The sequence below is a fragment of the Vidua macroura genome, chromosome 11, assembly GCF_024509145.1.
Source record: "Vidua macroura isolate BioBank_ID:100142 chromosome 11, ASM2450914v1, whole genome shotgun sequence".
Lineage (NCBI taxonomy): Eukaryota > Metazoa > Chordata > Aves > Passeriformes > Viduidae > Vidua > Vidua macroura.
The window spans coordinates 20,805,383-20,828,688 of NC_071581.1; the positions used below are offsets into that span (position 1 = coordinate 20,805,383).

The following is a 23,306-nucleotide window of genomic DNA, read 5'->3' on the forward strand; positions in this document are numbered from 1 at the left end:
TCCTGTTTGTTCTCCCCAGCCCTGGCACTGGGTCCCTTGGGCAAGCCGCCTCCTGCCCCGCTGCCTCAGTTTCCCCAGCTGGCAGGGATGGTGGGGCACGGGCAGGGGGTGGGCTGCCATGGGGGGACCCCAGCCTCGTGTTGTGGCTCCTTGTGACACGCAGCGTGAGCTGGCCATGACACGGAGCTGTGGTGACTCCCTTGGGAAGGGACCCCGGTGTGAGGCCGGGACTTTGTATGGGGACAAGCACGGCCAGAAGGCAGCACTGGCCACCTGGCATGGTGGCATGACCTCTGCTCAGCTCCTCACACCTGGTGGGCAGAAAACAACACCAAAAAGGGCCAGTCCGGTCACCCTGATGGCACATGGGGCTGCGTGGGGACAGCCAGCCCCACATGCAAGGACGAGGAGTGCTGGTGGTGCCCGCTCTGTTTCCCTTTCTGCTGCCAGGACAGGTACCTTGGTCATCCAGTGCCACCCCCATGTCATCGCCCACGCCAGCAGCTGGCCCTGTCCCCTGTTGCCACATCCCACCTTTAGGACATGGGTTCCCCAAGCCACTGCATCCCCTTGGGGACAAGGAGTCCCTTGTCCAACAGAGACCCCGGAACGCCCCGCAGCAGGATGCCTGCAGAGCCAGCTGCCTCCTGTGCCCATGAAAGGAGATTTGTTCACCTGGCCAGCGGCTCGGTGACCCCAGGTCCAGCTCCTGCCACCACCTCGTGGCTCCTGGCACGCAGGAGCCAGCACGCCCTGGCAGAGGCACCTCGCTGGCGGTCGCGGTGACCTTACACCGCTGCCGGAGCGCTCCAAGCCCAGCTCTTGGCCCAGCACACGGCTCCTCCGGCCAAGGCGGGCTGGTGGCTTGGCACCCACCCTCCCACGGCGCGGGCAGCCGCCCTCCTCACCCTGGGCTGGCAGGGAGCGGGCAGCAGCAGCTGCGGGAGGTGCGGACAGACGGACAGACAGACAGCACGAGCACAGCCCCGAGCTCTGGGGTGTGGGTTTGGGCATCCCCTGCCCGCACCGGGACTGGCAAAGCCCACAGGCCACCCCACGGGCCAGCAGCATCTCTCACTGGGGGACAAATCCCAGCTGAGCACCCCAGCAGAGCACCAGGGGGTGTCCCCCATCACCCACAGACGGAGCCTGTGGCTGCCAAGTGCCCCCAACCCTTTGCCTACTGCCCCCCCCAGGAGCCAGAGCTGAACCCCCCAAGGGTGGGCGTGTGTGCTGCAGCCCCCGGGTTGGGGTGTCCCCCTCGTGCACCCCATTAGAGCTGTGTATGGGCCGGCTGGGGTGCAGGAAAACCATTTTACAACTTTTTTTTTAATAAAAGCACAGAAAAAAACGGGAAGTGCAGAAGGCACCTGGCAGCACCACATAAAGTTTGCAGCAAGTTCCACAAAGCACCCCCCCCCCCGCCACAAGTACCTGCCACGGGTCAGGGGGCCACAGGGGACCCCCGCACCCACCCGCAGTGGGTGCCCCAAAAACACCCAGCAAAATTGGGGGGGGGGGGGACACGCAACAAGTCCGGGGGGTACAGGGTTTATCCCCCCAGCAATCCTGGTGGGGTGCCCCTCTCAAGGCTGGAGAGGGGTGGGAGAGGGGCTACAGCAAGGGGGGTACAGGCAAGGGTTGGGGGTACAGGCAGGTGAGGGGGGCACAGGCAGTGCATAATGGGGAGGATACAGGAGGGGGTGGGGGCATTTAGGATGGGGATGGAGGGGTGCAAGTGTGAGGGGGGTACAGGCAGAGAGGAGGGAGGTGCAGACCGGGGGGGTAGGGGCGGTACTGGGATGGGAGGGATGGGATGGGATGGGATGGGATGGGATGGGATGGGATGGGATGGGATGGGATGGGACGGAGGGCAGAACCAGGGTGTGTGGGGGGGGTACAGGTAAGGCGTGGGGGACAGTCCGAGGGGAGGGCACAGGCAGCTGCCTGCCCTGCACGTACCTGCGGGGCGCGGTGCGGGGCGCGGTGCGGGCAGCGCGGTGACCCCGGCGGCGGCAGCGGGAGGAGGCAGCGCCGCGCACACGCACACGCGCGATCACATCCCGAGCCGCCGGCGAGAGGCGGGGGACACACACACACACACACACACACACACGCACACACGCACACACACACGCACACTGCTGGCGGGGTGGGGGCTGCGCTGAGCTTGGGGAGGGGAGGGGGGGGGTCAGGGAAATTAATAACCGAGAAAAAGGCACTTACCCCCTCCGCGGGGCTCGCCACCGTGCCGCGGGGGTGGCTGGAGGGTGGCGCTGGGAGGGGAGGGGGGGATCAAAGGCTGGGGGTGGGGGGGTGGGGGGTCTCGCCAGCCCCCGCTGCCTGCCACAACAAAGAGCCAGACACAACAAAAGCAGCATATGGCCAGAGCCGCGCGGGGCTGTAAATTAAACATAAAGGGAAGATTAGATAATTAATGAGCGCTCCCGGGCCGGCCCCGGGGGAAGGGGAAGGGGGGGGCTGCCTGCTGCGGGGAGCCCCGAGCCCCCCGCCCTGCCCCGGCGGGGAGGGGGCCGGGGGGCACCTGTTGGGAGGGAGGATGGGCAGCGGCCGGGCCGGCCTCGCCAGCTGCTCCGGGGCGCAGCCTAAGAGGATTAGCGGGGGCATCCCGCCCCCGGCAAAAGGGCTTGAAGCTGCAGGGCTGGGGGTGGGGGTCCCTTGAACCCCCCCACGTGCGGTGCCGCCTCTGCCCCAGCCTCGGGCAGCATTCCCGGGGAGGTGGGGAGGGGTTGGGCTCGAATCCTGCATCCCTCCCCGGGCAGCGTCCCGGTGGGAGGGTGGTGGGCTCGCATCCTGCATTCCTCTGCCTCAAAGACCGGGACCCACAAACACGCAGGGATTCACGCACAGCTCGGTGTGCTCCCACTGCCCGTGTTCCCACTCCCACGCAGGGAAGCCCTTTGGAATGCCCCAAATCCACCCTGCTAGGCAGGAGGGGAAACTGAGGCAGAATGGGGTATTACTGAGGCAGAAGAGGAGAAAACACGCAGGAGGGGGGAAACTGAGGCGGAGGGACACAGAGGAAAGAGAGAGGAAACTGAGGCAGGAGAGGGTGAGTCCACACTGGTGGCTCAGACCTGCGGGAGGGCAAATTGGGGCTGTCCCCAGCCAGCCCCGGACCATCAGCAGCGGCGTGTCCGGGCGGGCTGGCTGCCCCCGGCAGGCGGGAGGAGGAGGTGCCCCGGGAAGGGGGTGCCAGAACGAGCGCCAGGCTGGGCCCGGCCAGGGGAAGGAGTTAATCCCATTATTGGCAGGCTCACAGATGGCGGCTGCACTATTCCCCTGCTTAGCAGATTGAAGAGATCAGGCAGGAGGGAGGGAAGGAGGTGGGGGGGATCTCCCCCCCCCAAACACCCACAGAACAGGGGTGTGAGGGGCTGTGAACACCCCCCCTCCACCCCATGAGGGCCTGTGAGCACCCAGGGGTGCTGCCACACTGCACCCCTTACCAACATAAATCCATCTGCTCTGCCCTGGACAAGGGGTGGCTGACACAGCAGGGGACTTGGGGACACCCCTGCTGTCCCCAGGCCAAACCTGCCACCCCCCCAGATTCTCCGAGAGGTCAAGGGCCAGGTCCCGTTTCCCTGGCTCGGGGAGATTGAAGCAGCTGCTCCCAGGGCATCAGCAGCCAGGGCTGGAGCCTGGGATTAGGGAGTGTGGGAAAGGGCTGGCAGGAAGCCAGGGACAGAGAGGCTGGAACGTCCTGAGCAGGGAGGACAACCGAAAAGGGATGGAAGGAGGGAGGGACGGACAGAGGGAAGGATGGAGGGATGAGGGAAGGAGGCAGGGAGGGAAGAACAGAAGCCAACAGCTCCTCACCCCCGCCACACCGGCGTGGAACCACAGGACTCCAGCCAAGTGCCTCCATCCTGCCACGAGCTCAGGATGTGACGGCCCTGCCAGGGCTCAGCGACCTCCACCCCACAGCCATTCCCCACCGCAGCCCCCCTGGAGACCCCACAGAAGCCCCACACAGACCCCACAGATGCCAGGTCCCGGTGGCTCCCAGCCCAGTCCCAGCAGGCAGGACGAGGCCACCTCCAAAGCAAAGCTGCCCACTTGCCTTTTGGAAAACAGTTGGGAAACAGTGAGCCTTTCATTCTGCGGGGTGAACAGCTGCGCCCAGCCTGGCACCCCACAAAATAACCCCCCTGGCCACCCACATCAGCCCCCCACATCCCTCTCACCCTCCCTGGAGGGCACCCCCAGCATGGATGTGACATCCCCTTGCAGAAGGCACTGAGCCACCATTCCGGGGTTGCCAAGGCAATGGAGAGTGGGAATCTGGGTGGGAAAGGTTGGGGATACAATCCCACAGGGCTGGGGTCCCCTCCAGCACACCAGTATGCAATGGGAGATGGGTTGGGGGACCATGGCACCCCCCAGCTTCCACCCCAGGCAGGGAACTGGGATGTACCCACTGCCTGGCCCCACTGCTCAGCAGTGGTGCCCCCATGCCAGTCCCTACCCTCTCCTCTGGGGGGTCTCTGCAGGTTTGGGGGTGCAGGAACGTCAGCACTGGAGTGAGCACGGCCCCAGCATCCCAAAACAGCTCAGCTCAGCTGAGGGGATCCTGGCCAGAGACTGACCCCCAGCAGGAGGGGACAACCCCAGAGCCCTGGGGACACCAGGGGGTATGGAGGGAAGTGGGACAGCCCTGGTGGCACCCTGTCCACACAGGATGGACCCCAGGGCAAGACCCCATAGGGTGAGAGCTGGCAGGAGGGCGGGCAGGCTGCTCCTCAGCCCTTTGTGCCACAGTTTCCCCAGCCGTGCCTCAGTTTCCCCCGGCATTCCGGCCTCATGGCTCTACAGGCAGGATCATCAGGGGCAGTTTCAGCAGTCCCTGCCCAGCCCCACGGCTCACCCCAGCCCACTGGGAGCACGGTGACAGCGCTGCTTCCAAACCTGCCCTTCCAGCAGCACAGCTCCCAGGGACCCACCCCAGCCACTGGCACAGGGCAGAGGGTGCTTGGTGGCCACATGGCTAGCATCCCTCTTACTGCCACTCCTTGCTCAGGGCACCAGCCTGCTCAGGAACATGTTTGTGCCTCAAGAGCCGGGTCAAAGCCCTGGTAAACTCACTCTGGGACACCCCCAGCTCCTGCCTCCACCCCTCCCCAGCTCAGGGCTCCCAAACCTCAGAATTCCCCTCTGGAAGCTCAGCCCAACCCCGCTGCTCCCACAAACATGCCGCTGCCAGGTCGGGGGATGTGGCACAGGGGTGCTCCCAGCTTGGCTCTGATTGCATCCAGGGAGAGGAAACAGGCAGCTCTGGGTGAGGGCTGGATGATGGGTGGCTGTGGTGGGCTGTGCACCCACAGGGACAGCCCCGAGCAGAGCCTGGGGTGATTCAACACCTGCAAAAACACCCCCAGCTTTTGCTGGGGATGCTCAGCCGTCCCCAGCTTTTTTTGGGGAGGGGATCCCCCCCCATTCCCAGCTGGCAGTTCCCATCCACCGGAGATCTGAGGATCCATCAGCTGGGAGCAGACAGGTTGAGGCTGGGAGCTGCCTCCCGTGCCAGCCCAGACAGGCTCCCAGGGGACTAATACCGGCATGTAAATATTAGATACTTCTGTCTCCTCTGAGGCCAATTACACAAATCGTGGCAGCTCCCGCAGGACTCTCTGCTCCTACTTACTGTATCATCATTAACAGCTTATTAGAGAACAGCTGCTCCAAGAGGGGGAAACAAAAAAGGAGAAGCCAGCAGGAGAGGAGGGAAGGAGACAGGCACGTAGGAGGACGAGGCAGCGTGACCTCCACCCTGCCCCAGCACTCAGGGACACCAGGAACATCATCCCCATGGTGGCACCGGCGTGCTCAGCCCTCCCAGCAAACCCAGTGGCAAACCAGTCCAAAAATCCTGGTGGGATCTGCTCTGGGATTCCCAGAAGGTGCTGGGAAGGGGACAGAGGGATGGGCCTTGCTGGTGTTGGGGTGGGCGACAGGAGTGAGGTGGCTCCAGGGAAAGCAGGAGTGAAGTCACCAAAGCAGCCTGGCACTCCTCAGCCAGGGGCATTTTGGGGCTGGGAAGTCCCTTCATGCCCAGAGGGAGGATATTCCTCAGCCTTTGGGCGCTGGGATGGGAGGACAGGAGGTTCAGGATCAGCTCCCCGGCACAACCCAGCCTCCCTGAGGGGGGGACACACATTCCCTAAACCAACAGCAGCATCATTAAAAGCGCAGCTAATTGGGAGCAGGCACTCCTTGCCCTCCTCCCGGTCCCCCAGGGGTGACAGCAGCCAGGCTGGGATGGCTGGGGGGATTTTTGGGGTGCCACAACTCTCCACCCCTCCCACTCCCTCCGAGTGGAATTAGGCACCATCAGTCCCAGCCCTGACACCCATTCACGTCCCCTGCGGCCACCAAGGCCAGCCGGGGTCCCCAGCGGGGTGGCCGCGGGTGCCTCCGGGGTCACGGCGGGGTGGCCGCGGGCAGGTGGCCGGGGCAGGTGGCCCTGCTGGGAGCCGTGTCCCCGGGAGGATGTCACGACATGCTTCTGGTGCGCTCTAGCGTCAGGCAGCATTAATGCATTGCTGGCAAGCAGGCACGAGGTGCACAGCTGGACACGGGTGTGGGCACAGGCACCTGGACACGGATCCGCGTGGGGACGGACACCTGGACACACACACACGTGGGGACGGACACCGGCCCAGCCACCAGACCCCCTTGGGCAGGGGACACGGCCACCAGCTGCGCCTCACCCCAGCTCGGGTGGCTTTGCTGGGCCAATGTCCCACTCTGGGGGGGCTGGGGGGCAGATGTCCCGTGGTGGGGGGACAAACCACCCCAGGCAGGGGCAGATGCTGTCGGGAGGAGAGGAGGAGCGGGGCTCCCCAGGGCTTTCGGGGGCCGGGGAGGCAGCAGCTTCCCGTCTGATTGCTAATTATCCTCGTTATTCCGTGTCAGACACTTTATGAAGCACCGGAGTGATTTGCTCTTTCCCTGTAATTAGGCACGTCGCAATTACCATCTAATTCAAGTTCAAGCTCCGCGTCCTCACGACCTTCCCGGCCTCAACACCATGTCCCTGCTTGTCTCTCCAGGGCCTCCCTGATGTCACCTCTGCCCCGAGTCTGCTTCTCCAGAGAAGAGAGGGGCACCGAGGGGCAGGTGGAGGACAAGGCACACAGCCACACCCCCCCTTAAAATCCACCCAGCTAAACGTGACACCAAAAGCCCCAAGCCAGCTTGGGGGCACCCCTCCAGGAGGGTGACAGTCCCCAACACAACGCTCCTGAGCATCCCTGAGCCCTTGGGATTTTGGGGTGAGGGCTGACCCCCAGCACGCAGCCAGGCCCTGCCCATACACAGCTCCCAGCCAGCTGCCACTTTGTCCCCTGTAGTGTCATTTTAGATTCCACAGGACATATTTAACACATCCATGTCACACCCTCGGTTCCCATTCCCACAGGGACAACAACACAGAAACATCAATTAAAAAAAACCTACAAGGCTTTTTTTTTGGGGGGGGAAATGGAATACAGAGAGCAGGAGCCTGCGTAATTGATCAGCAGCTCTTGTACCTTCCCAGTGTGGCACTGGGATTCCCTCTCCCCTCCTGGCTCATGGCATTTGCTCCGGGAAGAGCCACATCTCCTCCTGGAGCATCCCAAAAACGCCGCCAGTGCCGCAGCCCTGGGTGCCGTGCCAGGCTCCGGTGGCACCGGAGTCCCCGCAGAAGGATGCCCCCCCTCCTCTCCTGCCAGCAGCTAATTAATCCTTCTGCTCAGGCAGAGCTCATTAGCGCTGGTGCGGCGCGGGGCTGCTCCGGCCACCCGGCACAGCCGCCCTTCCCAGCAGACAGCAAGGTCAGTGCCAGGGGCCAGCGGGCACCGGCGCTGCCTGCACCACGCTTGCCCTGGGCTCTGCTTCCTGGCCCCCTCGGTGGCCCTTCCTGCAGGCTGGTGGTGTTTTTCCAAGCTTACAGCAAAGGGAAGTAAAAAAAAAAACAAAAAAAACACCAAAAAAAAAAAAAAGGGGGGGGGGGAAGAAAAAATAAAAAAGAGGGGTGAGGAGGTGGAGAAAAGCCCCCACCCCGAGCGTGAGCGGGAGGGAGCAGCGGCCAAGGAAAGCAGAGGAGTCAGCCAAGTGCCTCTCTCCGTGGCGGCAGGGCGCGAGTGGGCCGCCCTGCAAATGTTTTGAATTTCCAAAACAGAAGGGAGAAGCCAAGAGCTGCTGAGTTCCCCCACACGCCAAGAAGGACAAAGGGCATCCCTGTGTGGTGGAGGGGAGGGCGGGCACCCAGCACCCCCTGGGATGTGCCAGGTCAGGGGATGTGGCACAGGGGTGCTCCCAGCTTGGCTCTGATTGCATCCAGGGAGAGGAAACGGGCAGCTCTGGGTGAGGGTGGTCACTGGCACAGGGCTGGATGATGGGTGGCTGTGATGGGCTGTGCACCCACAGGGACAGCCCTGAGCAGAGCCTGGGGTGATTCAACAGCAGCAAAAAGCCCTCAGCTCCCTGTCCTGGCACAGCAGGAGCCTCCCAGCTCCCATCCTCCTGGGAACCCACCCGCTTCAAGAGCCAAATGTGCTGGCAAAGCCCCGAGGCCGGCGTGCTAGAGGCTCTCCTTGCTGCAGGAGACGCTGACACCAATCCAGAAGGAAATCCCAGTGCCCACCCCGGCTGCTGGCAGGGATGTGAGGATGCTGCATGGGTGGTCCAGCCCCTCTGAGTGATCCCATCCCGCACGGTGATGCTGTCCCCCAAAAAGCAGAGCCCGCCCCATAAGGAAGATGGGAGATGGGGCAGCTTCCATGGGAATGCCAGCAGCACGGGCCCCACGCTGGTGGGGGACCCCACACCCCTCCCTCCCCTGCAGATTATAACCTCACACAGATTATAATCTTAAATTATTAATCCCCAACAAATCCAAACCCCATCTGCCTAATCCTGCCCCCCCCAGCATAAACCCCCTCCCAGGGGGATGGCGGGGAGGGGAGTGTGGCTGCCTGGATGCCAGCCCTGCTACTGGGAGGGGTGGCAGAAGCCACGGGGGGAGCCCCCCCAGCCATGCTGGGAGCAGGCAGGGAGACAATATCGGGCCTATGCGGCCCCCTCGCCGCCAGATGTGTGTTAATAAGGCAGCTGCCCCCTAAGCTAATAAGGTCACTTACTGGCTCCAGCAAGACGAGAAAACAAGCAGGGGCTTGGCTGCGGTACAGCCTGACTTGGCACTCGCCGCACGCCGGCTTCCTGAATTCTTGCCGCTTCCAGAACAGCGCAACGGGGTGGAAAAAGCAGAGAGAAACCTCCCTCGCCCACCCCCCCCCCAAAAAAAAAAAAGCACCCCGGCGGCCCGCCCGCCCCCAGCATCCAGCATCCCCCTGCTCGCCGGGTGCTGCCGCCTGTGCCCTGCCGTCTTCACCCCACCGCGGGGTTTATTCCTTAGGGAAAACCTGGTGGAAAGGCTGGGAGAGGAGGTGGTGGGGGGGGGGATTCCTGCAGACTTTCCCAGCAGCCCCCCCTCCCCTCCCCAGCCCCGGCCCCGCTCCCTCCCTCGCCTGCCCCCGATCATGGCGCCTACAACTCCCTTTGTTTTAATATTCTAAAGCGAGCCAGATGCCGGCTTTAATCCCCTCAGCTGGGGAGGATTTGCAAACACATTAGGAGGCAGAGCCGGCCCCGGCCCCAGCCCCAGCCCCACGGCGGCACCGCACCCCATCTGCCGCCTCGAGAAGGGGATCCCGGCCCCTAATTGCCTTCTCATGTCGGGATTAGGAGCTGACAAGGTGTCCGACATCGGGGACACGAGCATCCCCTGCCACTTGTGGCTGGGGCGCACCGGGAGGGCCCTTTGCTTTGCTCCGCAGAGTTTGGGGGGTTTGCCCCGGTGACACGGTGCCAGCGGGGTGGGAGTGGCGTGGATGGGTCCTGCGGGGTGGTGGGTGCTCAGGAGAGGGGCAGAGGGCGGAGTGACTGCAGCTCTCCTGAAGGTGGGATGATGGATGGTGTGTCTGACCAGTGCCGGCGCTCCCACATCCCTCGTGGATATCGGGATGTTTTGGGCAAAGCCCTGGGGCTCCTTCCTTCAGCATGAACAGGGGAAGGGATTTCCATCCTGACCTCCAGCACCACCAGCTCCTGCTCTGCTGCCGCCTCCCTCCCCTGGGACTCGGCAAACGAGGCTGAGATTAACCAGGGACAGCAGCAGGAGCGAGAGGAGTCAGATCCCGCAGGAGCAGCTCCAGGTGCGCATCCCGTTTGTCCGACAGCATCCAGGCCATGCTCTGCACCACAGCCCCGGCTGTCCCAGCACAGTCAGACCCTCTCCACAGTCAGGAGGGGAAAGTGGCCTCTCCAAAGTGGGGGGAGGCAGCAGCAGAGCCCCCGGAGCCAGAGGGTGACGGGAATGTGATGCTGGAGCGACGTCCCAACCCCACAGCATCCCAAATGGGGAATCAGCTGCCACACAAGATGCCCCATAAACCCCCTCCTCACCCAAGGGTCAGCTCACAGGGCACCCTCACAGCTTCCCAAATGCTGGGGGTTCCTTCCAGACCCTCAAACCAGGCTGGACTTTGTGGGGGACCCCAAACAGCTCACAGCCCTGCAGGGACCCCTCCAAGGATCTCCACATCCTCCCACAACACCCATCCCAGGGCTGCCTGTGCCCACAGGAGGTTCCTGCTCCAGCTTCCCCAGAGAAACACCTCCAGCAACACAGAATCTTCCTGAGCTATCCCAGACCCCATGTTCACACTGCAAAAGCAGCAGGGCTTTTTTTGAGGGTGGGTTATTTTTTGGTTGTTTTTTTTGTTTGTTTGTTTTTTTGTTTGTTTGTTTGTTTTTTGTGTGTGTGTGTGTGTTGTTTTTTTTTTTAAGACCAGGATCTCCTCCACAGCACTTAGCAGCCAGGAGCTCCGAGGGAGCAGAGCTCAGTGCTTTAGAACAACGCCTCATTTGCCAAGAAATAATCCCAAGGAGGGAAAAAAGAACCAAAAACCACCAACTCCAAAAACACCCAAAAACCCCAGACTCAGAAGATAATTAACTCCACAAAGCAGCGGCCCTGAGTAGCTCAAATCTTCGCTGTAACTCCCCAGCCTCTTCTCCAAGGAATTATTTCTTCCTGTCTCCAACACAACGGCACCAGCACCCGGAGGCCTGGGGATTTTATTGGGGTTGTGTGTGTCCCCCAAAGGCTGCAGGCAGATTTGCCCCCACCCAGGCAAGGTGGGGGGCCCAGCCTCACATGAGAACTCACATCTCTGAGCAACGGGATCACTCCCCATCCCTGCGGAGGGTGGGAATGGGGACATTGAGGATGTGGGGCTCCACTCTTGAGGGGATGGAGGGGGGGAAATGGGTGCTGCTGGCCCCCAACACCCACCAGCACCCCCTGACAGAGTAGGAGCCACTTTTCAGGTTCCTCTCTGCAGACAAACAGCAGGAAAAGGCAGGACAGACACCCTGGGGGTGCATTTAAACCCCCCCCCCCCACTCCCATTCCCTCTCCCACCTTTAAGTCTGGCAGAAGGGGTTCTCCACCAGAAGCTGGCCCGAGTAACCCTGGCACCATCAGCCCCCCTGGCACCATCAGCCCCCCCTGGCACCATCACCCCCCCTGGCAGCATCACCCCCCTGGCAGCATCACCCCCTGCCCCTTCCTGCCCCTGGCCAGGGAGGGGAATTGAAGAGAGAAGAGCTGAGAAAAGGCAGCGCAGAGCCAGCCCTTCCCCCGGCATCCCCCTTCCCCTCCTGACCGCAAAAAGCCAACATCTCCCCGCGCCCCTCCAGCCAGGGGATGGGAATGTGGAAGCAATTGCACTTGGCAAGGCAGCAACAGTGAGTCAAAAACAGTTGTTTGGCTTGTCAGCCACCCAGGCCCTGCAGCACTCTTGTTTTCCTTTGCCTGCCTTAACCCCTTCCAGCCCCACGCACTGCTCCCAGCAGGAGCCACAGCCCCCAGCCCGCCGTGGAGAGCAGAGGGGAGCTGGGGAGAGGTCTCATCACACAGCCCTGCTCCCAAAAACGGGAGAATGGGCAATCCTCTGGCAGGAAAACCTGCAGGGAGAGGGTGCACTGAACCTTCCGTGGTGCTGGGAGCTTCTGTGGGGCACAGGGGTACCCCAAGGCCACCAAGGACGCCTTGGGGTCCTGGAGCATCCCACCCACTCGCCCCAGGAGGCGCAGAGAGCTCCTTGTCCTGCCACAGAGAGCATCCCAGGTGGCCCTTGGCAGGCTGAGGGGACATGGCCACGCGTGCTGGGGACCCTGTGCCACCCCGGGGTGGTCAGACCCCCCCCCGGCAGTGGCAGCCTGGTGGCACTGGGTGATTTAAAGCCCTGAGCACAGCAGGCCTCATCCCATTTACAGCAGTTTAGCACATCCCAGGCTCTTCCCACTGGCTCCTCCAGCCCCTTCCCTGCCGGCCATATGGCAGCGAGGCCAGGAACACATCCAGAGCCACCACGGGCTGCAGCAGGGGCTCTGCTCCGTGCCCAGCTCACCCCTCACACCCCACCATGGGGGTTCCACACTGCTGGGACCCCAGCTCATCCAGGCTGCCACCAATTTGGGATAGGGTAGGGGGACACCGGGATGCATCTAAACCCCTCCCCACCACAGAGGGACAGCCATGGGGGTCAGGGTATGGGTCAGGGTATCCCTCTGGGCATCCAGCCAGCTCCCACAGCTCTCCATTCCCCCCAGATTTGTCCCAGAGAAGACAAGACACGAGGGGAGAGGCCGGGGATGGGGGTTCACCCTCTCTCCCCCCACAGCACCCCTCCAGCACAAGGGAACCGGGGCGAGGGGATGGCTGGGGAAGAGTTAAACCCTCTGGAGCGTGTGGAAGGGGAGGAAAAGTGGAGGGCAAGGCTGCGCCCGCCGGGAGAGACAAAGCGAGACGCAGGAGCCAAGAGATGAAGGCGAGGATGCGATAAGAGGGGGAGCGGGGTGTGTGCGCTGGAGCGAGGGAAGGGAGGAGGAGGAGGAGAGGTGGGTGATGACCAAAGTCATTGAACATTTTTTGGCACGCCTACCCCCGAGTATCCTGGCCGTTGGCCCAGCTCGGAGCTGAACTTAAACAAACTCCTGTTGCAGCCATCTGCTTGATTTTAAAATAAATCAAACAATCTGTTGAGCCGTGGGTGATCAAATTTCCATCTGTGCGGACGCCTGCTCGCCTCCTCGGAGCCTCCGCTTGCCTCTACCAGCCAAACACTCCTGGCAGCATGTGGCCTCCCTAATTCCTCCAGGAAAGGGAGAAACCGGACCTCCCCCTGCACCCCGGCCCCCTCCCGGCCCTTCCCCGCCACCCTCCTAACTCAAACCAAGTGCTATTTTTACAGCCGCCCACCAAACAGAGGCACAGAGACACGGCCCGGCTTTAAACGGGAGGAAAACGGGGCAGGAGGGAAGATCCCCAGAGGGATGGAGCTGCTGCCTTGCTGCCCACGCTGGGGGGATTCCTCATCCTGTCTCCATCCATCCCACGGCTCTGAGGGAATGGGAAGGGAAAGGGCAGCAGCTGCTGGCCCCGGCGGTGGCGGCTGCGGTGCAGAGGCCACGGGCTGGCCAGAAATAGCAGCTGCGAGGGCAGCTCTGTGTGGCCGTCCCCAGGACAGGGACACCGGGCACACGTCACCTCCAGGTGCCTGGAGGTGCCAAGCTCGCAGCCACCCTGCCCAGCCACCCCCCCCCCAGGCAGCCTGCTGGCCCTCAAGGCCACCCAAAATCATCTCATCCTGAGGGTTTCCCCCCCTCCTCTGGGAGCAGGGAGCCCAAGGGGGAGCAGCACCACTTGCATTTTGTCCCAATGTCCCCAAAGTGCGAGAAGAGAGGTGGCATCTCCCTCCTCCACCATCTCTTTGTGTCCTGCAAGACCCCTGCTCGCCTGGGGGAGCAGCACCCATGATATCCATGGGCCCAAAGCCCCTCTGAGGGGTCAGTCCCTTGTCCAAGCCAAGGACAATCCCCTGCTGGCATCACCCCGGCGTTGCCATCCTTCCCTGGAGCCCTTCCTTCTGCTCCGAGCAGAGGGCACCGGGCACAGTGCCAGCACAGCCAGAACTAGGGCAGCAAGGGGTGGGGCAGAGCACAGCAAAAGGACTAAAAGATGAGCAAAGAGGGAGGAAATCGTTGTGAGTGAAGGAGAAGGAGCAGGGCTGGGTAAAGGACGGAGCCCGATTTGGGCTCACTGGACCCCAGCAGCTCCGCTGGGGAAGGTCAGGGTGAGAGCACAGACTGCATAGGAAAGAGGGGAAGGACATGACAGCAGGATTTATCCCTCCCCCAGGGCTTCAGTTATTGGGGTGACGCTTCCTGAGGGTCCCCATGGCATGGTGGAAGCAGCAGCAAGGAAAAGGAGGTGCCCAGCACCCACCATAGCCGTGCCAGGAGCCTGAGCCAGCGGTTGCGGAGCAAACCTCACCCGTGTGGGATGTTGCCAAGCCAAGAGCTGTCCTGGCCAGCCCAGGGCCAGCCTGGCCAAGCCACTCACTGCTGGAAAGAACAGGGAGCAGGGTGGGGGCCACCCTGCAGCCTCAAATGCTTCCCAGTGCCAGCTTTTGGGAGGGGTTGTCCAGCCCCAAGCACACAGCATGCAGCACCCAGGCTCCAGGATGCAGGATCAGCAAGGAAAAAAAAAAAAACCAAAACTGGAATGAGTGATACAGCAGCTCGGGTGATCCCAGTGCCACAAGGGAACAGCCCCGCAGGAAATTCTGCTCCTGGGGATCCACATCCCTGAGCTCAGGCTGAGATGGGGAGGTCCCTCCAAATGCTCCTTCTGGAGTAAAATCCAAGCAGAGCCCTGACAGGATGCACAGCAGGGAGCAGGTTACACAGCACAAGCAATAGCGGGAAGGGGAGGAAAAAAAAAAAAAAACAACCACCAAACCCCTTTTTGGAAGAGGAAAGGGCTGACAGGACCTGGCTGAGAAGCAGGAGAAAGCCCAGATTTCCCAGTTACTGTGCAGATGTTCTGGACTGAAAACAGAAGACGGCAGGAGCGAATTCATCTCCCCCTCCAGAGACGCCGCAGCCGGAGCATCTGGACTGTGTCTGCAGGCAGCAGAGCCGGCTCCCCCCGGTCCCTGGGAGCCCCACACCGGGAACAACCAGGAACCCTGGGACCCCCACACCGGGAACAACCAGGAACCCCTGGGAGCCCCACACCGGGAACAACCAGGAACCCCTGGGAGCCCCACACCAGGAACAGGCAGGAACCCCTGAGAGCCCCACACTGGGAACAGCCAGGAATTCCTGGGAGCCCCACACCAGGAACGGCTGGGACACCCAGGGAACCCCACACCGGGAACAGTCGGGACACCCTGGGACCCCCACACCGGGAACAACCAGGGACCCCTGAGAGTCCCACACCGGGAACAGTCAGGACACCCTGGGAAACCCACACCAGCAACAGCCAGGAACCCCTGGGAGCCCCACACTGGGAACAGCCGGGAACCCCTTGGAGCCCCAAACCAGGAACAGCCAGGAATTCCTGGGAGCCCCACACTGGGAACAGCTGGGACACCCTGGGAACCCCACACCAGGAACAGACAGGAACCCCTGGGAGCCCCACACCGGGAACAGCCAGGACACCCCAGGGTGCCACCCGCACCAAAAGCGGGGCCAGCAGGGACAACCCAGGCCTGTCCCCACACCAGGTTGACCTTGGCACTGCTGCCTCCAGGGAGAACTGAAAGGCCTTTTCTTTGCAGTGTTTTCACTCCGGGATAATTCCTGCTGCCTGCTCCCAGAGCTGGGGGAGCGATGGGGAGAAGAAAATGTGGCTGGTTTGGCAGTGGGGACAAGGAGAGGGGCAGGAGACATCCATCTATACATCCATATATATAAATATACACTTATTCCTGGCCAGGATAATAACTGGAACCATCAGCACTTGATCATCACTCAATGTAAAGCTTCGCGGCCGACTGAAGTCAGCCCCTTTGCAGAAACATGCTGGAAGGGGATGGTGGCAACTTGCTGTGTGCCCCACACCCTCAGCTGTCTGTGTGTCCCTCCTTCCCAGGTCTGTCTGTCCCACCGTGGCTGCAAAACGCTGAGCGAGAGCCCAACGTCCTGCTCGTCACCAAAATGTCCCCGGCTCCAAGGTCCCTCCCTGGTGTCCCCAGGGACAGAGGTGGCTGCTGGTGGCCCCTCAGATCCATCAGATGATGCACTCCCCGTTTCCAAGGAGGGGCAAAGCTGGGGAGGACAATTAAAACCATTTTGGAGGGTCAGCTGGGAAAACTCCACCTGCACAGGGTTGTGGCAGTTGTGGCCATGGGATGCACATCCTGCAGGGATGGGCACCCACAGTAGGAATCCCCAGCCCCAAAACAGCAGGTGCTGGGGACACACGGGGTGACAGCATGCCAGGACACAGCCTCAAGGGGGTCACAGAGGGGCTGGAAGCCTGGGAGCAGTCCAGGCTCCTGCCCTTTGGCCAGGGAAGGCAGCTGTCCATCCCAAACCAAGGGGGGAACACCCCTGGCTGAGGGGTGGCCACCACCCCTCTCCCATCAGGACCTTCCCTCCCATCCCAGCTGGGTCTCAGCCTTGTTTCAGCTCTAAAGTGGAAGACAAAAATTCACTGGGAGAGAGCAAACCAGTCCCTGCAAGACTTGCTGCCCTTTTCACATCCCTCATGGGGGTGCCAGGACCCTCCCCACACATTCCTGGTCAAAGCCAGCCCCAAAACCCAGCTGCTCACCCCTGCCAAGACCTGGATACCAGGAATGCTGGTATGGAATAACCCTCAGTAAATCCTTCAGCAGGTCCTTGTGCCACCAGGAATGGCCCATCCAGCACCGGTGCTTGGATACGGCCACCAAAACACGACACCTTGGGAGTTCTCTGGATGGAGGGAGATCCTACACCTGCACCACCACAGCACGGACACCCCAGCCCCATGCTGGGATGGGATGGGATAATGAGATGGGATAATGGGATGGGATGGGATGGGATAATGGGATGGGATGGGATGGGATGGGATGGGATGGGATGGGATGGGATGGGATAGGATGGGATGGGATGGGGTGTGAGGCAGCCCAGAGCAGCGACAGGCTCGCTCAGCCCCAGTGCAGGTCACGGCACGCTCGGCACAGGCACCTCTCCGGCAGGTTGGAGAGGGAAAGCCGGGGCAGCTGCTGCTCCAAGCACACCAGCTCCGTGGGTAAACAGATGACTTCAGTCTCCCGAGAGCTACTAAAGCCCGGCAGCACTTGTGCTAACGTGGAAGGGGGGAGGAAAAGAAGGAAACCAAAGAGGGAGAAGCAGCGTCATACCCAAGCCAGGCTGCAAAGCGCACCCAGGTAACGTCACCCTTCTCCCAGCCCAGCCAAAAATCCACCATGGAGCCATCCCCTTCATCCCTGCCCTGCTACCGAAGATCCAGCAGGGAAAAGGAGTCACACAGCAGCCAGAGCAGCTGCACGAGGCTGTTTATCCAGCCAGGGCACGGCTCGGCTCGCGTGCACCGGGGAGAGGCCGCAGCAGCTGCTCACCCGGCACCGGGAGCAAACCACAACCTGCCCGCAGCAGCCTGGGCTGGCACCGGGGCTCTGGCACCCTCCACAAGGCCCAGGGAGGGCAACCAGGCTGGGATGGCCGGGAGCACTGCCTCTGGCACAGGAGCAGCCCCGTGGTCCCCACAGCGCGGATGGCACGTGCCACCACGAGGAGCCAAGGCACGCCCGAGGCACCGCTGCCACCCGCCTTGGCGGTGGGGACCCGGGGCTGTCACAGCCCTGGGACGGGGCCCGTGGGAATCGTGCTGCTGGAAAGGCTCCCGCCGCCAGCTGCTCCCAGCGGAAGAGAGCCCGGCATGGCTGGGAGGCTGCCACCGCCAGCCGGGCTCCTGCCCCAGCTCCCAGGGATGCCCCCGGCCTCACCATCTCCCTGGATTTGCACCCAAGTCCCCGCCCTGGCAGTCCCCGAGGAGGGCAGCGTCCCCTTGACACACCAGAGGGACATTACCATGCCGTCCTTTCCAGGCCAGGATGGCATCATGTGGCACAGGCCTTTTGCTGCAGGGAGGAACATCTGGCCAGATGCTGCCCAGTAGCACAGGACCATCTCCAAAAAAGGAGCCAAAGGTGCCATCAGGGAGCAAACAGAGCCCTCCCCACCCCAAAAACTGGCGTGGGAATGGATCCAGGGCACCTCCTGCAGCCAGAGAGGTGTAAACAGGCTCCTGGTAAACCAGCTCTGCCCGGTGCCACAAAACATCATGGGTCCCCAAAACCCACTCAGGAGATGGAGACGGCTCCTTGCCACTCAAGGACAGTGACAGAGGTGTCAGGACAGGACCCAGCTGGTATCTTGAGGGGTGAAAAGCCAACTCCTGCCATTCCTGATGAACTTGGAAAACCAGGCACCCACGCTGCTGCGCAGGGAAGTCCCTCCTCGCTGGGAAGCAGCCAAAGAGCATCCCAGGCTGCCCCCTGCGACCGAGCTTCCCGGACGGCTGAGAAAGGCCAAGTGTCTGGACAAAACATCTGTCTGGCTGCAGCAGCCAGAGCCGTCCAGCCGTCCCTTTACCCCATCTCCCGGCTTGGCTGAGACCCCAGAGGATGCTCCAGAGGTTGCAAAAGCATTTTCACTGCATGGCGTGAGAGTGGAGCCGGGTGCCTCCCCCCAGGGTGCCCACTGGGGGTATTTCGGGGGGTGCAGCACACTGTCAGACCAGCGCTTTTGGCAGGTGCCTGCTCGAGCTGCCAGTCCTGCAGTGCTGCTGCTTTTGGGAAAGGCAGGGAGAAAGCAAAGAGCAGGGAGGGCAGGGTGAAAAATAAATATATAGCAGCCAGCTGGTGAGCTGTGGAGTCAGCACAAGGTCTGCAGGACACGGCGCTGGCAGCAGCACAGGAGCCCTGGAATTTCGGACAGCTGGTCCAGCAAGGTCAGCCCGGCCAAAGCAAAGACCCCTGTGCTGCTCCCCACAGCGTGGCTGAAGGACAAACACCCCCAGCTGGAAACCCCATGGGGACAAGCCGCCACCCCAGGGGGTGGCTCTGACACAGGCCAAGTGGTGAGGATGAGGAGGGACTGCCAGGTGCGAGTTCCCACACAGCAAAGCAGCCCTGACCTCAGTGGCAGCAGAAAGCCCAGGGCGCATTTTCCCCGTGTTGTTTCTTTGTTTGCCGTCTGGGAACACGATCCCGAGGGAGGCCGTGCCCCGAGACATGAAGTCATATCATGATTATATTGCCACCTCCGTGCTGGGATTGAGATCTCATCTGAAAATGCCAGCCCGGGTCGGCGCAGGCTGCAGCAGCTGCTCTGCTGAAAGGCAACGTAGGCCTCACTAAAAACAACTTCACACGCTCCAAACTGAACAGGTTTACCCCAATGAAGTTGGCTAAAATTCTGCTCTGAATCTGCTGGAATTCGTGATGGCAAAAATTGCCACAAGCACAGGTAGAACCACCAAAACCAACCCAAGCTGGAAGCCAAAAGACTGAGATGAGTAAGACCAGCTCTGCTCCTTATTGAAGGGATGAGGAGAAGCCAAATGCAGCCTGTGCCACCCCCCTGGAGCCCACACATGATGCCTGGGGCGGGGACACAGAGGTGCCACCAGCTTGGCCAAAAAAGCACCGACACCCAAAGCACTGCCTGTGGCCAGAAGGTTTTTTGATTTCCTTCAAAATCCATAAAAGATGCAAAGAAAGCAGAGGTGCCTGGGGCTCTTCCTACACAGGTCTCTTAATTCTCATGCTGCAGTGCACCCAAATATCCCAGAGTGTGGCCTGGTGCAATGCAGGAGGAGGGCTCAGGCATCACTCCCCGCCTTCTGGGTTTGTTTTTCTGGCATCCAGGAGCTTTGGCTGCTGCTCAGCATCAGTGGGACAAGGTTTAGTGGAGAACACAAGAACTCTTTGATTTTTGCCCAAAACCCTTTTCGAAAGCCAAAAGGAAAGTGCCCACCAACAGCTGTCAGCTCGACGCAGTGATTTGGAAATGCAGCCATGACCTTTGGAGCTGGGAACCTGCAGAAGGGGCCAAATCCCCAGCTGAGCCAACAGCACTGCTGGCAATTAGTAAATGCAGTGAACTCAGCCCCTGGGGCCTGACTGTGGCCTGTCAGGCACAGCCCCACACCAACAGCCCCAGGTGTGCTCTGCAAAGTGGGAATGGGGCATGGAAAACACCATGTGATTCCCAGAAACCAGCCTGAGGTCAAGGCTGGGAGCAGCAGGGAGATCCATGCCAGCACCAAAGGAAACTGAGCACAGCACCACAGATTTGTTTGGGCTGGCAAAGCCCTCCAAGATCATCGAGTCCTACCGTTCCCCCAGCACTGCCAAGGCCACCAGTGACCATGTCCCCAAGGGCCACATTTTTTAAATCCCTCAAAGAATGGCGACCTGGGCAGCTGTGCCAGAGCTTGATGACCCTTTCAGTGGAGAAATTTTCCTTAATATCCAACCTGAGCCTCCCCTGGCCTTCCCTCTCCTCCTGTCCCTGTTCCCTGTGAGCAGATCCTGACACCCCTGGCTGTCCCCTCCTGTCAGGAACTGTGCAGAGCCACAGGGTCCCCCCTGAGCCTTTTTTTCTCCAGGTTGAGCCCCTTCCCAGCTCCATCAGCCTCTCCTGGTGCTCCAGACCCTTCCCAGCTCTGCTGCCCCAATGCTGAGCCCTGAGGACACCACTGGTGACATGTCCCCATTCCCTGTCACGCTCCGGGCCCAGCATCCAGACAGTTTTTTACCCATGGAACAGCAACCTGTCCAAGCCACGAGCAGCCAGTTTCTCCAGGGAAATGCTGTGGGAAAAGCTGCCAAAGAGTCCACCCAGACAAGACCCAGAGCCTTCCCTCAGCCACTGAGTGGGTCACCTTGTCACAGGACAGCAGGTGACAAGGACCTGCTGGTCACGAACTCACGTGGGCTGGGCCTGATCACTTGGTTGTCCTCAACAGCTGTGCTCGAGTTATGGTAGGATTTGAGAGCTTTCCAGACGCCTGGAAGTTTTTCCAAAAAGTTGCATTTAAGGGAAAAAAAAAAAACCAGAAAACCTCAAGAGGAGTCGCTTTTACAGGTACATAAGTGCAGAGAGAGCAGTGGAAGGTGAAGATGGGAAGAGCTGGAAGATGGGGAAGCTTTTCCTGGTGAGCACAGGACACTGAGAACACCAGACAGGCTGAGGATGAGCAGCCCTTGAGCTGGGAATGCATCACTTCACGCCTGTGGAGCGGGCTGGAGAGCCTGGGGGTGACTTGAGAAGGCACAGCCAGCCAGGAACAGGTCACTGTCACCTCTGGGAAGCAACCAAATCTCCAAATCTGGGCATTTTGTGGTTTATTCAAAGCCATGGCTCCCAGCAGCGGCTGCTCGAGGAAGCGGCTCCTCCTGGGATGGATGCACATCCCAGTGGGATGCACAGGTAATTTATCCAGATCAGCAGGAGATTTCCCACCTGGATACCCCAAAATCAGAGCCCAGCACCAATAAGTGCATTGATCTACACATCTTCCCCTTGTAAGGGGCACAGCTGGAAAGAAAATCCATTTTTACAGTGCACATCTGGGCACCAAGGGTGACAAGCCAAAGGATGCCCAAGCCAGATGCTCTTTCTACACCCAGCACTGCCTTTTTTTCTTGGAGGGGACAACCCAAACCCGCCCCACACGTGCCAACCACCAACCACAGCAGGGTTCTGCAGAGCTCACCTCCAGGAGATCCTCCTGCAGCAGGGAGAACTTCAGGCACCACCACACCTCCACAGAGCATCGCTTGTTCCACTTCTCCCCACCACCAAACCAGCAGCAGAGGAACCACCCATCCAAAATATCGGGGGCTCCTCCCTCCTGACAAACCTCAGATGTGGGGGTCCCTCATCTGGAAACCTCCACACTGTCACAGAGAGGACCTTAGCCCCACCCTGCCCTTGCTGCCCTGCTAACAGAGGGACATGTGGGGGTGTCTGGTGGCTTTTGGGGTATTTGACCTCAAGCTTTGAGCCATTTGTGTCAACCATAGGCAGGCGAGAGAGCAGCAAACCACAGCTGCGCGCAGGGGATGCGAAAAAGCAAGTGCAGTCCAAAAATGAAGCTGCAGAGCTGAAAGGAGAACTGGGGAGATGATTCTAATTGCTCAGGCTCATTCCCTCCAGCTTGGCCCCACTGGAGCGGGGACCTGGGTGTCACACAAGAGTGAAAGGCTCATCTGGGGTGACTTTCAGCAACAAGCACGGCTGAACAAGGGTACAGCTAATTTAACCAAGTGCCCTACCCAAGCATTAAGCCATGTTTTAAATAACCTTGACATCTGTGAGGTCTCATGCTGGAAAGCATGTGGAGACAGGGAGGGAAAATGCGCCAGGACCTTCTGGCCAGCCAGAGTCCCCACCAGGGCAGGGCAGAGCCCGGCCACGATGTCCCCGGGCAGCTCTGCTGTGCCTCCTGCCATCAGCCCCTTAATTTGCTCATTAGCAAACCTGGGAACAAGAGGAGGAACTCAATAGTGTCCCTTCCCCAGGACACACTCTGTGTCCTCCTGGGAGTTGGGGTTTGGGGCCAGTGGGGATGAGGATTGGCGTGCCTGAAAAACGCTGGGACCTGAGGGGGTCACTAAGGAACCCCACGGGAAGCACCCAGAGCACCCACCCATGCTGGGACAGAACTGCTGTTCATAATGTCCCCATGAGGTGGCCTGGGGACACCAGGAGGGCAGAGGACTGAAAAAACCAGCTGGGGACATGCAGATGATGCCCCTCTCATCAGCTGCACCCAGGTGGGGCACTCCACCCAGTGGATCAGCACCACGGGTTGTTCACCTGACTCCCGAGTCCCCCGTGGCCACCAGCACCTCGCAAATGCCACCAGACCCGTGGCCACGTGGGCATCACAACCCACCCAGCAACCATGAAAATAAACCACCTGCATCCACAAATGACCCAAAATTATGTCAGGGCCATCCAGCTCAGGCTGACAGACCCGGGGAGAAACCCCCCAAAAGCAACAGCTTCCAGAGGATTCCCAGCACCGGTGCCAACCCAACCTCCCGTGCCATCCTGGCACCCTCCAGGGGAATGCAGCTCCTGCCTGGTGGCTTCCCAAGCAGTGTCCCCCCGAGTTCAGGAGCCAGCACAGATGAACGGGAAATTATATTTGTAAACAGCCAAGGGAGAGTGTTGGGAGAGAAAAGGAGCGCTGTCTTGGAAGGACTGGTTTACATTTCTAAAGAAAATGCCAGTGCCTCAGAGAGCTGCAGGGTTCTGGCTATGGATGGAGCTGAAAGGCTTTGAAAATGACCTCGGGGATTTGGGATGTTGGCATTTGACAGAGCCCAGCCTGAGGCCTGGTTTGGTGATGCAGA

General features: G+C 60.9%; 1 protein-coding gene across 3 annotated transcripts in view; it reads right to left on the bottom strand.

Annotated features, from left to right (window-relative positions):
- The window catches only part of GSE1 (Gse1 coiled-coil protein), a 99,826-nt gene that overhangs the window by 73,790 nt on the left and 2,730 nt on the right, over nt 1–23,306 (bottom strand). The gene's annotated exons all lie outside the window — the stretch shown is intronic.